Genomic DNA, 10,467 nt, shown 5'->3' with positions numbered 1-10,467 from the left:
CCTTCCTGTTTCTATAGACCTGCCTTAGTGGAGGCCATTTTACTCTTATGAAAGGCCAGTAGATCTTCTCAAGAGGATCCATCTTACTCCAGCCATAAAAGCCAGAGGAGGCGATCTTACTCTCATCATGGAAATTTAGTTGGTCTCCTTAAGAGGAGGCCATCTTAGTCTCACCCTGGGAGGAAAGTAAACCTCCTGGCCAGGAGGCCATCTTACTCACAGCATGAAAGGCATTAGTAAAGGCCAGATGATCTCGAGAGGTGACTTTGTTACTCAAGTCATGAAAGAAAAGTATATATCCATGAGAAGACTGACTGACTGAGTTTGGTTTTACGCCGCTTTTAGCAATATTCCAGCAATATCACGGCGGGGGACACCAGAAATGGGCTTCACTCATTGTACCCATGTGGGGATTCGAACCCAGGTCTTCGGCGTGACGAGCCAACGCTTTAACCACTAGGCTACCCCACCGCCCCTCCATGAGAAGAGGCCATTCTACTCCTGTGAAAGGTCAATGGTTATGACAAGGAAATAGATGATCACTCTTGACCATGAGTTAAGCCTTTGTACCGACTCCTAATGGCATAGTTGTATTAAACACCTGTTGTTGATCAAGCTGTATCTAAATTATTTTTGAGAATCATTATTGAATAACACATGATTTTATGAGTGCCTCATGGTTTAATTTCCTGTAGATACAAAGTGATAAACATGTTCAGCTTCATGTTCTTTCCACAGAGAATCAGTATACTTGTACTTGGTGTTAATCTATTCTGTATCCATGAACATGGTATTAATCTGATTTGTATCCTTGTACACCATGTTAATCTGACCAATACCCCATGACCAGTACCCTTGTCCATGACCAGTATCTTTGTACATGGTGTTAATCTGACCAGTCACCTTGTACATGGTGTTAATCTGACCAGTAACCTTGGACATGGTGTTAATCTGACCAGTAACCTTGGACATGGTGTTAATCTGACCAGTAACCTTGGACATGGTGTTAATCAGATTGACCAGTAACCTTGTACATGGTGTTAATCAGATTTGCATATTTGTACACGGTGTTGACCTGTATCCTAATACATGTTAATTGTATCAATACATTCTACTATATGTGAATGATTAGTATGCTTTTACGAAACTGTTAGCAATATTCCAGCAACATTACAATGGGGAACACCAAAAATGGGCATAACACATTGTACCCATGGGGGGAACTCACCGCGGGCTTCAGAGCGACTAGTGAACATTTTAACCTCTTGGCTACCCCACCACCCCTTGATATCTGCGTAATAAATTTCATTTCTATTTTTGGCCTGACTACATATGCACCACTCTGTGCATGGTATGCCTTGTAGCAGACTAGTTCGTTGACATAGCCTAGACATGCTGTTCTATTTTTCTACGGTCTCTCATCTCCATGGTAGTGCCCATGGCACCCATGTGATAAGGCTTATGTTGTGTCTGCATTAGCATATGTCTTGTTGCTGAAGCACATTGATAGCTCTGATGTCATACAGTCCTATTCCAAACATTTAACAAGTGCCATGTATTTATTATTGGTAAGCCAAAGTACAGGAATGAATGGCTGAGTGGGTGCATGAGTTGGTGAGTGAGTGAGTGAGTTTGTGTGAGTGAGTGACTGGGTGAGTAGATTGGTGGAGAATTGGTGGATCAACGGCTGTGTGATAGAGTGTTCGGACATATGAGTGAACGAATGGGCAAGAGGTGTAAGATTGCATATGCAAAGATCAGAGGAGAGAGACAAAGAAAAAATTTTACACACAGGGTTGTGGGGCCTCCAATAAACAAGCTCATCTCCACAGGTATTTATAAGTCATTGTTATCAGTCTTACGAAAGTCATGCTTAGTATCAAGCTTACAAAAATCATGGTGCAAAGATCATCATGCACAAGGAGGCCCTGACCTCCATTTCTTTACATATGGCACGAAAATACATCAATGTGATGTGTATGTATGTGACTGAATGGGCAATGGCAGAGACTTGAGATTAATATATACTACATATAGTGAGATGTATAGCAGTTACCTTCTAGACAGCACTGCTCTGTGGTGGAAATAATGTCTAGTACCATGTACAAGTATAATAAAAAGCATGTGTTTCATACATCTGCATATTACAAACCGCATGTATTTATGTAGTGGAATATGTATGGTGTACATATCTAAATAGTCTATGAAATAGTCTCTAAATAGTTGGTGGAGTCCAATGAGGAGCACCAACAATCCCTCCCTCTCCCATCATTTCATTTTCTTTCCTCTCTTACCATCCACATACCCAATTCTCCTCTTCAAATGTAACAGGTGTCCCTAACATGCTCCTGCTCAAGTCCATGCATCCTCCAATCCTCTTCTCCAAATGTAACAGGTGCCCCTAACATTGTCCCTGCATCCCCATGGTAACCAGGTTTTCCACACCTACCTATATCCAACAGGCATCCTCCCCCAACACACTAGTTCTTCTAAACAAGGTGTCGAGTCATATCCCTGCCTTCCTCACACTAACTCTTCTCCCACCACCCAGCCTTCTCTCCTCACAGGATTCCTCCCCAACCCTGTCAATGTCAACCATCCCCTACCCTGTCAATGTCAACCATCCCCTACCCTGTCAATGCCAACCATCCCCTACCCTGTCAACCATCCCCTACCCTGTCAATGTCAACCATCCACTACCCTGTCAATGTCAACCATCCCCTACGCTGTCAATGTCAACCATCCCCTACCCTGTCAATGTCAACCATCCCCTACCCTGTCAATGTCAACCATCCCCTACCCTGTCAATGTGTATTTGTGAGTGATGACCATCAACTCTCTGCACTTTTCTTGTGCATTTGTGATGTGTGTCTCTGGGATATACATATTTTTGTTGTTGCTTTGTATGTCTTTTGTCAACGTGAACCGTTAGTGTACGACCAGTACATAGTGCTCACGTATCTTAATGAGGCCAGGGTAACAGGCTGCATACTTGACCACTTTTTTACTCCCTACACCTTCAATTCTCCATACCACTGTTTTTGTCACAGAGCTGAAATTTTCTTGTACATATTTTGATCTTCTTCTTGAGATGACAGAGTCATAAATTACCTGTTGCTGATCAGTCAGCGATGTCTTCCACGACACCAAATCTTCCAGCAATGTGGACAATCTGACATAGCAACTTCCATTACCCAGTGTAATTTACTTCAGCATAATTCCTGTGATATCATTCAATGGTTCTGTTTATAAACAAACAATTTCAGCCAAACAGTTGAACCCACAATTAACATGAACTCTTCCATTATCATCAGGCATCTTTCAGTGATTTCTTCACTACATGGATTACATTTTTACCCATGACATCTGAAGTTTTACGCTTCATTTTGACACAGGAGTAGCTGGTTGACCTCATATGAAATATTTATGTCAAAGAAAGACTAAAAAAGCATGCATTTGTCCATATGATAGCTCTTGCTTCATTAATACCTGCTGTTTGTTCTCTTTTGATACTTACCTACCCCTGACCCATTCTGTGCCAAAGCTTAGTTTCGAATCTAATTTGAATAACAGAGGGAATTCTATGAAAATTTTATAAACGAAGGAATGGTGAAGTCACTTCTAAAACAAAGTTAATAGGGCAGAGATTCAAGAGAATCTTCCACAACTGAATGGAGATAAAATACACTGGATAAAGGAGGCTGCCTTATTGGGGCCACATGTAGAACGGCGAAAAATAGCTGAGATAATAATCAAATTTTCATCTTGCATCATAATACTTAAGTCATGTACTGAATTTTGTGTAGTGCTCAAAAACACCATTGCCAAAAACAATCAGATATTTTGCTGATGTGCATATGTTGTCAAGTATTGAAGGATCTTCCCCTGACATTTGTTCAGGTTTCATGAAGGTCGTTCACAGAAGGACTTGTTTCACCTCTTATTCTTATTCATGCTGCAACAGTGTCTCCATAGCAACATGTCTAGTAGCATCCAAAAGTAGAGAAGGGATGTAAGCACCTTCCCAGTCAGGGTAGAAACTGTATGGCAGGCCTGTATGAGACTAATGGTTGTAATGTAGTAGAGCTGAATAGCACCTGCCACAATCACCCAGTCTGACACCCATGGTAGATGCAGCTGAGCTCAGAACTACCGGTACCTGATCTGTCCGAGATCAATGGAAGGATCAGTGGAATAGACAAGCACCTGCCCAGTCTAAGACCTGTTGTAGATGCAGAAAAGCTCAGCAGCACATGCCCAATTTCTCACCAATAGTAGATCCAGTAGAGCTGAGGTGCACCCACTCAGTCAGAGACCAATGGTAGATGTAGTAGACCTGTAATATTTCTATGCAATGTCCACCTGCTGATGAGCACATGTCAAAATGGATATGCTAGGCTAGTAGCATTTCTTTCATCAAGTAGACTATCTTCTCATGACACATGTAATGACCAATCACACGACCAATACCATGTGTCCCATTATATGATCCTGAAGGGCAAATGCTTAGTTATTATCAAATCACTGTCAATCATCTTCTTGCTAAGCAAACTATTAGAAATATAACCACCATGCTTTTGAACAGTGCTTGTCAAAGATAAATAGTACCTATTCTTGTAATGATGTTTCTGTGTGTACATCCCTCCTGGGATCAGTGTAGGTTGAGCTGCTTCTCTACTGCTGCTGTTTAGCTAAGGACTATCTTTATGTCTCAACCTGTGCCTCAACTTAATTGTTGCTTGTTGTATTGGATACACATAGCTCAAAGCCTTCTGCCATGTTTGATACTATATTACCTGATGTTCAGTGTATTCATATAAACACAATAAACAAACTGAATTTACATTACACAGTGTGTCAGTGTTGTTTGATATCATACTGAGGGAAGAGTGAGCGAGTGAGTTTAGTTTTTCGCTGCACTCAGCAATATTCCAGCTATTTGGCGGCGGTCTGTAAAAATTTGAGTCTGGACCAGACAATACAGTGATCAGCAGCAGGAGCATCGATCTGCTCATTTGGGAACCGATGACATGTCAACCAAGTCAGCAAGCCTGACCACCCAATCCCGTGAGTCGCCTTTTACGACAAGCATGGGTTACTGAAGATCAATATTCTAACCCGGACCTTCACGGGTATACTGAGGAAAGAAGGGTAAAACACCTCAGCAGTGAAGAATGTTCAGCCATATTTCCAGCAACAGCATGATGGCAGGGGGCACCTGAAGTGTTCTTTGTTGTTAAATGGCACATTCCAGCTATGTTCAGGTGTCCTGTAAACAATTGAGTCTGGACCAGACAATTACAGTGTCTGATGCTTTGTTTGATACAATGATCCATGCTATAAGTTTACAAAGACGTGATATTGACCTCCTGATCCAACTGGCTAACTTCCCAAGACCAGCACTGTTTGATAGAGAACAATTCTCACCTGAAATCCCCATGGCCCCATGGGTGAAATGGGCTTCACACAGTTCTGGGGAATTCAACCTTGGTATTCAACCTCAGTGTGAAGAGCTTCCACTTTACCCGCAAGGCTGCCCCACTGTCACACAAGGTAGTCAAATGGGTGTGTATTAGCAATATCTGATATAGTATACATATACCTGAAGTGTCTGCACCCACAAGAGGCAGAAAAGATTGCTATACCACAGAAGGTGAGGTGAGGTTAAATTGGGTTTAACGTCGTACTTGAGAATATTTCGCTCATATGACGACGTGCATGCGTGGGTATGTGTATGTGCGGCTGCTTGTACTACCCCAGGCTGATGCTGGTTTTATAGTGCTAGCCCACTGAGATACCATGCCACAGTGAAGCATGAATACCCCACTCAGACACATTATACTGACTCCGAGCCAACCAGTCCTTGTTGTACCCATTAAAGCCAAGCGCCAGGCAGGGACCAACAAGTACCATATTTTAACATCTGTTGGTATGACGCGGTCAGGGATCGAACCCGCGACCTCCCGCTCTCCGGGCGGACGCTCTAACCACTACACCACGGAGGCGGTTATACCACAGAAGGGTTAGGAGTACCAAGTCACAGCAGAAACTCAGCATGAAATCCAGCTCTTTCGTTCAGTTGATATCAGTAGGACTTGAGTCAATGATAGGTGCCGCTGTCAAAGATTCAGTACATAATTGTCCATATCAGAATCATTCAATGGACGATAATACAAACCATCAATCTGGACAGCACACAGAAAGACCACAGAATGGGAATAATCTGAGGGTAATAATCTCAGCAGAGACCACAACTTTGTTCATTGGTGTCGTTAGGCCCTATTTGTATAATGACTGATCTAAATTGATCCCATTTCTGTGTTTTTTTACCGATATTTAATCATGTCATGTAAAAATCTGTTTGTATTCTCAAAACAGTGTCGGCCCATAAGTTTTCACATGCAATACAGCAATTAATACTCCCTTTGTTGTAACCCGTTTTGGTATAAACCTACACGTTATTTGTCATCATTCACTTGATGGTCAGTTAATGAATTTATAACAGGTATAATTAGTGGTAACACACTTAGATTACCCGACAAAGGTTCCCATTTGGCATTTCTTGTGTCTGGAGTAAATATTCAACATTATAAACATCGATCAAAGGATTAACCGATAACACGCTGATTGATTAATTACTTTTATCTTACACAGCCGAATTGTCAAAAGGTTTGGTAGATTTACTAATCTATACTGAATACACTCTGTCGTGGTCGGTGTCTGAAAACAACGTGCTTCGTTCAAAGGATTAACCGCAATACATTGATTGATTGCCTATTATTGGCTAACTAAATTACTGTTTTAAAGAAAGGCGGACATTATGCAATTAGTTGCCAGGTGTGCTATCTTGGGTGACCAATGAGACTATACACCAATACCCGAAAAGATTGATAACTTTTTTCAGATATTAAACTGTTAAAAGACACATCATTTGGAACAGTTTTGTGGATATTGATGGATACATTCCTCGATCAAGGTAATGATATTGTTCCTATAACTTTAATCTGTTTTAATTTTAATATTTGCATTTTGCTTTTATTCATTTGTCGTAGCATTCAACAGAATCATTGTTTTCGCCGTCAGACAACATACACTAGGTTTGTATTGGCAAACTATAAAATGTCTAGCTATTACAGTTCTGTTATAAATTCACTATAAGTATCAGCAGATCGCCTGCTTTTTATTTAGTTTCAAAATGCATACAAGTATGATAATAAACTAATAAGGATTATAAGACCAAATATAAAGACGCACATTGACTAGTATCTACATACCGTGAGTGGACATTAACCATGTGAATGTAGCAAGAAATTTATCGCGAGTATTGTAACTTCGACCCCACCATGATTCAATACATATTTAACTCTGAAGTGAAAGTAGTTTTGATTTTCTAACTTGATGAAAACAAACTATAATCTCATTAATTCTAACAGACTTCACGATTTTCAAAATGGCGGCGCCTCTGTCGTGAACATCCGCCAGTCTGAGGATAAATGCTATTTAGGTTTGTTTTCACTGAGTGTAAAATATTTATTTTAGTGATGGCCAATAGGATTTTGCATGACATAGCCTATAACATAACAATTTCTCTCCTGAATATAATACTACTTACAATATTATTGTTACTTCGAAACCTCACTTCGAGGAAGAAATCATTATGTTACAAGTTGTGTCATGGAAAATCTTTATGGTCATCAATCATATACATATTTTACTACAACTAGTAAGTAGTTTTGATTCTTTAACTTCCGTGCAGCGATATCTGAACACAAGTAAGATATCGCTTTCAGGCTTCCACAACGCCAGCTTCAGGCGACTCACAAACATAACCCATTTAGCACCGAACTGCGGGGTCCTGTGGAAATCTGTGCATGGTGACACTATCGCCCGACCCTAGGAGCAATTGACGACAAAGCAACGATTCGCATGTCGCCGTTGAAATGTGTTGCTTCACTGTCGTTCCTCATTTTACAAGATTGCTTCCTACTTATGCAGCCACAAGAAAAATTTGGTGTTCCGCATAAGACTGATATAACCATTTAAGAAAACCCGATTTGTATTTGAACACAGCACTGGTACTGACATCTAGATCAGTATTAACAATGGAAGGCCATTTGTCTGGAGGAAAACACACACAACTTCAATATATACCAGCCATATTTTAAAATCTATTACCTCCACACACAACCCAATATATACAGCCAAATTTTAAAATGAATGGAAACCTGCCTCTTGACATATAGTTAAGATCCTGCATCTGGGGATCATCTCAACAAATACCCCCAAAACTACACCAGGGCCCACTTGCACAAAGCAATCTTAGCTCTACGACTATCTTAAGCCTATGTTGGAGAATGGGAGTTACAATCACTGTAGCACTAAGATCGCTTTGTGCAAGTGGGCCCTGAACATTAACTCTATCACAGTCAGACACTATGAGATCACATCTCCCCTGCAGAATGCATAATTGGGTATCACTGTCCACAAAACATTGTCACATATTAAATAAGGTTACGGATTGTGGTAAAAATTATGTTTTGAGCATATGAAATAAAAAATGCAGATTGAAACAAGTTGTCAAAGATTCCTGAAGTCCACTGATATTATTAGTTTCAACTGAATCAACATCAGCTACTTCTACTTTTATATCTATTTTGTCCTCATGACATGACAATAAAAATGCCTGTACTCATGTAAGCTCAAAGTCCCAAATCATCATAAACAGATCACTCTTGTCTGCTTCATTATCAGCTCCCAAAGCAGTATACAACAGTAACTGTTTGTGAAAAGCCATGAGGCTACCAGTCTCATACCATCCTACAGGGTGAAGGATCTACCATGTTTTCAATTTGCAGGTTTTGAATTCATGCAAACACATTTGATTTATCCCATGAAAATGGCGACACACTGCACAAACACTGATGTACAATAGTTTTGGGCTCAGATTGTGAGGTAGAGCATGTACCAGTCCCCCTAGTGTTAACACCAGCCGTCATACACACAGCGCCCCAATCCCCCAGCCTAAGTTTTAGTTGTGTGTGGAGCCCTGGCTCACCGAAAAGCTCTGTTGATCGATGGCGGACTGACAAATACCACAGACAATGCATCCCTCCTCACATCCATGACATACCCCGGGTCATGTGACCTGTTCACAGTACACAGGTCTGTCCTGTTAAACATCAGCAGATTTACAAATAACTGTGAAAATCTTTCATTAAGGCACTGTCAGAGTTTAACTGAAGAAGATTAACAGCAGAGTGACAGCAGAGATTTAATTAATCCAACAACATCCGCCTTGAGTGAGCTAACCTTCAAATTCCCAAGCACAGAAATCAGCCTAATGAGCTAGCTAGACAATTTCCATGTCCTCAACCATCCCAACGAACTCAGTCCTGAATATCTCTTCCTTACATCCGGCCCCTTATACTCACTCCCAACCACTCCTGACTCAAATACCCCTCCCTTCCTTCTCTCCATATCCCTTCCACACTCAACATACCCTTCATACAACAGCTGATACAAGACTTCCTCCATATTAGTGAGTGAGTGAGTTATTATTTAACGTCACATCGGCAATATCCTCCATATTAACTCCACACTCTGACCTCCCCAACAACTCTGTCCTTCAAATGATTCCACATCTACCCTGTCCTTCATAACCTCTCGATTTACCATAACTTTCATAACTCCTCCAAATCTCCACTGTTCTTCACAGCCCTTAAAACAAAGTTTGTCCTTCATAAAATCTAGGCAGGGCCTCTTCATACACAACCATACTCTTTTTCCCAAACAAAATGTTATTCTGTGGCCAAATGTACTGATGGTCTACCTTAGCCAATGTATTGAGGATTTATATGGCAATGTATTGATTGTCAACAGTGACCATGGCATATATTGCTGAGTGCGGCGTAAAACTAAACTCACTCACTCACTCAACAGTGACCATTGTACTGAATGGCTATAGTGGCCAATGTATTGATAAATGATAGTTGCCAATGTATTGATGATCAATACTGGCCAATGTATTGATGGTCTACAGTACCCAACATATTGATGATCGATAGCGGCCAATGTATTGATGGCCTACAGTAGACAATGTATTGATAATGGATAGTGGCCAATGTATTGATTATCAATGGTGGCCAATGTATTGATGATTAATAGTGGCCAATTTAATGTATTGATGGTCCACAGTAAAGAATGTATTGATAATCAATGATGGCCAATGTATTGATTATCAATGGTAGCCAATGTATTGATTATCAATGATGGACAATGTATTGATGATCAATGGTGGCAAATTCAATGTATTGATTGTCTACAGTACCCAACATATTGATAATCAATGGTGGCCAATGTATTGATGATCAATAGTGGCCAATGTATTGATGATTAATGATGGCCAATGTATTGATGATCAATGGTGGCCAATGTATTGATGATCAATGGTGGCCAATGTATTGATGA

Source organism: Haliotis rubra, unplaced genomic scaffold (assembly GCF_003918875.1).
Source record: "Haliotis rubra isolate DU_JTF1 unplaced genomic scaffold, ASM391887v1 Scf832, whole genome shotgun sequence".
Taxonomy (NCBI): Eukaryota; Metazoa; Mollusca; class Gastropoda; order Lepetellida; family Haliotidae; genus Haliotis; species Haliotis rubra.
Note: the sequence above shows the minus strand (reverse complement) of the source record.